Below are 7,500 nucleotides of genomic sequence, written 5' to 3'. Positions count from 1 at the left end.
GACATCAATGATAATGATGTTGATGATAAGGATAATAATAATGTTAATAATTGATAATAACAATATGATAATAATAATGCGACGATGAATTATCTTAAAATATAAATATTAATATCAATAGAGATTGCTTATTTTGAGGAATCTCGCCAAGTTATCGTTGAAGTCGTTTGAATAAAAAGAGAAAATGGAGAAAGAAAAAGCAAAAGAGAGAAAAAAAAAGAGAGAAGTAAAAAAAAAATAAAGGTAGATTTGCACCACCGATTGTTTCCCAAGCGTCATAATGTATGATATATAAACAGGGAAATTCGATGGAAAATAGGAAAATTCGTTTAAAACGATTAGCGGCGAATTTCGTTAACGCCCGTTCTACGTTTTACGTTCTACGTTCACGTGGTTTACATGCTCGTAAAAGGATATACACACAATCATAGTTGTGTTAATTCCCATCGCTGGACATTCGGCAAACACACCGATAAATGTTCACGTGAACGCACACGTCTACGTATAACGCATACGTGCCAGGGTATGAGCTTAACGTCTAATACTCGCAATTGCAGTAATGTTAATTTCCTGCATCGCTAATTCCGCGTACAGGTACGCACTAAATCACAATGGACTCGCGAGGTTAATAAGCGGACGATTCGCGCGTCTATATGTATATATGCATGTATATATGTATATATGTATGTATGTATGTATGTATGTATCTACTCATGTGTGTATGTGTCCATATGATATGCATATATTATCTCTTTACGTGGAAGTATCGCTTTATTAATTAATCGCGAGTTAACGGAGAATAATAATTAAATAATCCTGATAAGATCCTTAGATCGTTTCATGCTCTTTTTTTTTTGTTTTTTTTTCTTTTTCTTTTTCTTTTTATTTATTTACTTGTCCTTTTTCTTTTTTATTTTCCACTATTATCGTTATTATTATTATTATTATTATTATTATTATTATTATTATTTCTTTAATTTCAATTTCAATCGTTTCTTTAAAGGAAACGGTATCGTGTTTTGATAAGAGCCAATAGTATTAAACTAAAACGGAGTTAAATTCGAGTTTGTATATGTCCCCTAGTATGTGTACCTGTGTCTGAACGAAACGATCGATAAACTCGTCGAATGTTTTAACGGGCATGTTTTGTAGGATGGAATAGAGTTGACTCGACAGGTGGTTTGTGACCGAGAGTTAGGTAAATCATTAGTATCTAACTATATGGTTATTTGTAGGAGCCATGAAAAATTATTTCTCTCTTTATCTCTCTTTCTCTCTCGTTTTCTCTTTCTTATTTATGTTCGTCATCTTCAAAATGATTAATTTTCTTATAGACTATATCGATCATTTTCAACGATGAAATAAATAAACTCTACTGTTTTTTTTTCTTTTTTTTTTTTTTTTTTACATAAACCTGTTCTTACCTTTATATCGTCCAGTAATATAAAATCAATTTTGAATATTAGTAGTTCGTTAGATCTAATGAATCCTAATCGTGATCTTGATCGTGATCGTAAACGTTACGATGTGATCGTCGTCGTTGTCGGCGATTGACTGAGAACTTTCATTCGACTTTTACTCAATGTCATAGATATCAACGTAACGTAAATTATACGATAACAATGTTTGTATACATTTATGCGTATGTCCTTGTGTGTATACGTGTGTGTATATATACTTTTTCCCTTCAAAGTATCAAAGTGGAACAAAGGAAATTTTATTTATTTCTCTTAAATATAATTCTTGTTATTTGATCGTAATAAAATTCATAGAAATGTTATGAAACATTAATAACTTTTATTTGTATTATATTTAATTTGTACGCTACTATTGACATAGATATATATATATATATATATATATGTATACGTATATACATACATACATATATACATATATACATACATATATATATATATATATATATATATATATATATATAAAACACAAAAATGTACATATATATATGTAGACAGTTTATTTTTCAATTTGATATATTAGAAAATATAAAATGAAAGAATCTGATTAAAAGTGGATGGGACATCATTATGATATTTCATTGATAACGAGGTAAGATTATATAGTATACAGAAGTAAGTATTATACGTATGCTTGATGGTACTTATGCAGAGGTTCTGTTCGACAGGTGGTTTTTCGAGCGAAGAATCAAATCGTTAGGCAGACATCGTGGTAGTAGGTATGCACCACTCTGAGAAGATGCCTTGAGGCTCGACATCTTTCGTCTCTCTTTCTCTCTCACATACATATACACACAGAGACATACATAGGTATATCCACTGTGTTTTTTCATACACACTCTTGATCGAAAACGACCTTAACACTAGAGAGAAAATCGACACTTCGTGGACTCGTTGTTGCCTGCTTTAACATCAGCATGGCTCTTTAAAAATCGTTCTCTCTCTCTCTCTCTCACTCTCTTTCTTTCTCTCTTTTTCTCTCGCAAATTCATCGATTTTCTCGATCCTACCCAGTATTTTTAGGGTCACGCGAACTTAAAGATATCTCATCTTCGTGCTTCCTCTCGGCGTAACAATTTTCAAAGCTTTCCTCTCTCGATCGTACCCTTTCTTTTTTCTTCTTCTTCTTCTTTTTCCTTTTTTTCTGGTTTTTTTTCCCTTTCTTTTTCTTTCTCTCTTTTTTTTCTTTTTTCTTTCTTTCTTCTTTTTTTTTTTTTTTTTTTTTACGAGAGAACGGTAGAGGAATTGCTGCGCAAAGGTAGGAACTTTGCCGGACTAGGAAAAAGTTTCATCGTTTCGGTTCGTTCGATCGAATTTCGAAAAGTGCGCCGCGCGTAAAGGCGACGCCGATTGGGAATGAAGCGTAAAGTTTAAAAGAGGATGATAGTGAATACGAGGAAACGGAAGTTGTGCCGCCGTTGAATTTTATCAATGTTAAAGAAAGTTTCCAATTCTCACCTATTCCAAATACACTAATATATATATATATATATATATATATATGTGTGTGTGTGTGTGTGTGTGTGTGTGTGTGTGTGTGTTGAAAGAATTAAATCGAATCATCGATTTTCGATTATTTTTATAACATTATTTCATAGAAGAATACGAAAGAGAAATCGTAGGATAACGGAAGTCGAAGAAATGAAGATTTTATGGTGTCGGAGAAGAAATGAAGAATAAAACAGGGAAAGAAACGAGTGTAAGAGAGAGGGACAGAGAGAGAGAGAGAGAGAGAGAGAGACAGAGAGTTAGCTGGTATAAACTAAAGCGAGGCGGCCAAGCGGAAAGCTTACGATCCGCACGACTTTTCTATCGTTTCCTTTTCGTTGAGTTGAAGGTGGAAGAAGATGGTAGAAGAGAAGGAGGAGTAGGAGGAGGAGGAGGAAAATGAGGAAGAAGAAGAGGAAGAGGAGGATGAGCGAGAGAAAACGACTCTCTTTCTCGTTAACCAACGACCGACTCCACTCGACTTAATCGATCTTCTCTCTTTCTCTTTTGTCCTCTGTGTTCCGTAAACGAGAAGAAAAATATATCTTGTCCTCTCTATGTTCACAAAATTGGATTTAGGGTGTGCCCTTTCCAACCCCTCTAGCTACTAATTTCTTCTCCCTTATTTTCTACCCTTGGTATTTCTTTGATGAGAGAAAGAGGGAGAGAGAGAGAGAGAGAGAGAGAAGGAGAGAGAAGGAGAGAGAAAACTATTAACGACGATCGTCTACCCTTTGTTTGCGTTTATATGTATCCATTTCTTAAATACCATGGCTCTTATTGTATTTGTCCTTTTTTCGCATGAGTAAATAATTATATATATATATATGTGTGTGTGTGTATGTGTGTATATATATATAATCAGATAAAAGGACAACGAGAACAATACGCTCGAACGAACACTTTATAGTAATTTTTATCGTTTCCGGGCTCAACCTTCGCCGAAGATTCTATGGTATTTAGACGACAACGATAGGGGTAATTCTAAGGAATTCGAATAACGAAATTTCAACTAAGCAGAAGTAAGAAGAAAAAGAAGAAGAAGAAAGAAAAAGATAGATAGATAGATAGACAAAGAGATAGAGAGAAAGAGAATGAGAGAGAGAGAGAGAGAGAGAGAGAGAGAGAGAGAGAGAGAACGCTGTAAATTGGACTTAGCTAAGATCCTATTTTGTCCTTGTAGTTTTAATTGGCAGCGATAATGAAACGGTTATTCTCTCAGTTTTAAAGCGAATTATATCCCTTTCTCCCTTTACTCTAACTTCTTCCTCCCACCCCACTCTCTCTCTCTCTTTCTCTCTTTGATAATATTTCGTTCTCTTCATAACTATATATTATATATATATACACACACACACACATATATATATTTAGCAATATTATCGATTTATAAATTAATCGATTATTTCATTCGTTATAATCGATAATATCTTTTTTTTTTTCTTTTTCCTCTTTTTTTTCCTTTTTTTTTTTTTTTTTTTTTTTTTTTTTTTTTTTTTTTTTTTTTTTTTTTTTTTTTTTTTTTTTTTTTTTTTTTTATAAGAAAATTTCAAGATCCAAGTTTTTGGTAAGGTTACGTGTATTCAATCCTGTATGAATACATATGTGTGTATATATATATATATGTATATATTGTGTATATATATGCGCAACATCTTGTAGGACATCTCTATAGCGTTGAGAAAGTTTCTTTGGGAAGTATGTGACTACCGAAGCCTCGAGAAATTAGTCAGAACGTTCTACCGTATTTCGAAGTTTCGAAACGTCGTATCAACACCCTAACATGGGGGATTCTCGCATTTCTGCACTTTATCCAAAATACACATGTCTCAATCGCGTAAAGCTCCCTCGCGAGACTAATTAGTTCGTGCTTTATTAAGAGAATCGTCCAATGTATAGTCTTCTTAATCGGATATATATATATATATATATATATATATATATATATATATAATATCAGTATGATGGAAATATAAATTATTCTTTCTAAATGAAAGTTCAAATGAAAAAGGAAACGATAAAAGAAATTATTTATCTTATTTATATTAATTGAAAAATTTTCTTTATCTCTTCGTCCCACCCTCCCCCGCCTCCCCCGATAAATTTTATATGCGGATTGTCATTCGAGAAAATGAATATGAGTAGATATTTTTTTTTGTTTTGTTTTGTCGTTGTTGATTCTATAACTTCGTTTTTTTTTTTTTTACCATAAAAAAAAAATCATATCTTTGCATATATAAATTTAATTGATAAGAATCTATCTGTAAGAAAAGAGAAAATGATCGTTAAAAAAATTATGTAATATTAAATTAATTAACGTGGACAAATAATTGACTGACTTAAACATTAATAAATTAATACATATATATATATATATATATACTTTTGTAAAAAATTTCGACTGAAAAATCTATCGTCGAAATATTCGCGGGATACCCTATATATGTACATATATATATATACATACATATGTATGTTAAATCGTGTAATGCGTATCACATTGATTTTATCATTAGAGAAAAATCGAAAATCTAGTGGATTGAATTTATCGTTCGTATCATATTATCAGGATCGATTATCAATTGATTTTAGGATATCGTAATTCTCTATCGTAATTTTATAATGAAGTTATTCGTAATTTTCCAAGCGTCCTCTTTCTCATATATATATATATATATATATATATATATATATATATATATATATATATATATTTACTTTATGGATACTTCGTATCGCAAAAAATAGAAATAGATGAAATTACGTTAGAAAAGAAGAAAACGTGTTCTTTGATAGAAAAATGTGCCAGAGATTGTTTCTTTTTTTTCTTTCTCGGGTCTCCGTTTGTTCGATATTTTCAACGTGGAATTCAACGATCGAGAAAAAATAGAAAAAGTGAAAAAAGGAAGAATTTAAAGGTGGATAGATCGCATCGATCCTCGATTTCATTATGGAACATTTAATTTGATCATAGTTCGTATGGAACCAATCGGGAACAGGAGGAAAAAAAAAACAAGTTCTATCGTCATCGTTCGATTATCTTTTCTATCGTGCTTTTAAATATATTTTGTGCGTTCTTAAATTGTAAGAAACATTTTGGACAAAATCTTAGAGAAAATGCTCAACTCCATTCAATCCGAACCGATCCGAGTCTAACCAGAGTAACAACCCAGTTGACCCGACCGATCCGATCGGTCGTCCTGTTTGCTTCTGTTTTGTCGTATTCGGTCCTATCCGATCCTATTCGATTTTATTGAATCTTATTTGGTCCAGTTTGGTTCTATTTGATCCTATACGTTTCTGTTCGGTTCTGTTCGGTCCTGTTCGGTACTATATTTTATCCCATTCGATCCTATTCTATCTTGTTTTCTATCTTATTTGATCCTGTTATGTCCTTTCTTGTCCTATCGAGAAATCTGCTATTAATGATCCGTAAAACATGATTCTACTAACGCTTATTTATTTCGTCAGGCACAAAAACAGGATTCTATTGTTACTAACAACTTTTCAATTATAATACGATAACGAATCGTCTCCGTAAATATCATTAATACGTATTTAAAAATTGATAAATTTATTATTATTAAATATGATTTCGTTAATATACTCATTGAATTAACAAATTCTTTGTGAAATTCTTTGTTTACAACGAAATACATACATACATATATACATATATATATATATATATATATATATATATATATATAAATATATAAATATTCATTTCTTTCGATGGTAAACATTTAATTAATTTTCTACATATATCAAATAGATGTAATTATTGATAAATAAATCGTAAGATAAACATCATCTATTTTAATTATTTACGATCGATTCCCTTTAATATCTATTCGTTTATTATCCTTCGAAACGAATATCATCCCGAATGATTCGCATTTACCAATAACGAAGAAGATTTATCGGACTCATTAAAAAATAATTTCTATTTGTTGAAATACGAATGAACTTTTTCTTTTTCTTTTTTCTTTTTAACTACGATATAGCATATACTAAATATTAAATGTATATTTATATATATATATATATCATTTTTTGCGCTATGAGATACATATATGTACATCGAGGAAGAAAATCAAAATAAAATAAAAATCAAGAATGAGAGACCTCTTTCCAGAGTAGATTTTTAATCTATCGGATAAAATCATAATGGGGTTTTCGGTCTTTGATGAAAACGCGAAATAAGAGTAACGTTTGCACCGATAAATCGTGTCGGCCCGGCCGGCCATCATCGTGCACTTGAAATCCCTTTTGGACGAGATTAAATTTTCGTTCCTTTCTTTTCTTTTCTTTTCTTTTCTTTTCTTCTTTTTCTTCCTTCTTCGTCTTTTTCTTCTCTTTCTTTTTTTTTTTCGTGTACTTTTCTCTTTCCTTTTCTTACTATCTCAATCATTTTCTTCATGTCTATAAAGTCTATCTCGTTTATTCGTTCACCGCATATCTCTCTCTCTCTCTCTCTCTCTCTCTCTCTCTCTCTCCTTTCGTCGTTTCCTTTGAATTTCCTCAGGTAAGG

General features: G+C 31.3%; 1 protein-coding gene across 22 annotated transcripts in view; it reads left to right on the top strand.

Annotated features, from left to right (window-relative positions):
• LOC124951172 (nephrin) overlaps positions 1-7,500 on the top strand; it is a 420,175-nt gene that overhangs the window by 135,591 nt on the left and 277,084 nt on the right. The gene's annotated exons all lie outside the window — the stretch shown is intronic.

This window comes from Vespa velutina, chromosome 8 (assembly GCF_912470025.1).
Source record: "Vespa velutina chromosome 8, iVesVel2.1, whole genome shotgun sequence".
Classification (NCBI taxonomy): Eukaryota; Metazoa; Arthropoda; class Insecta; order Hymenoptera; family Vespidae; genus Vespa; species Vespa velutina.
This window is presented reverse-complemented; position numbering and strand designations above follow the sequence as displayed.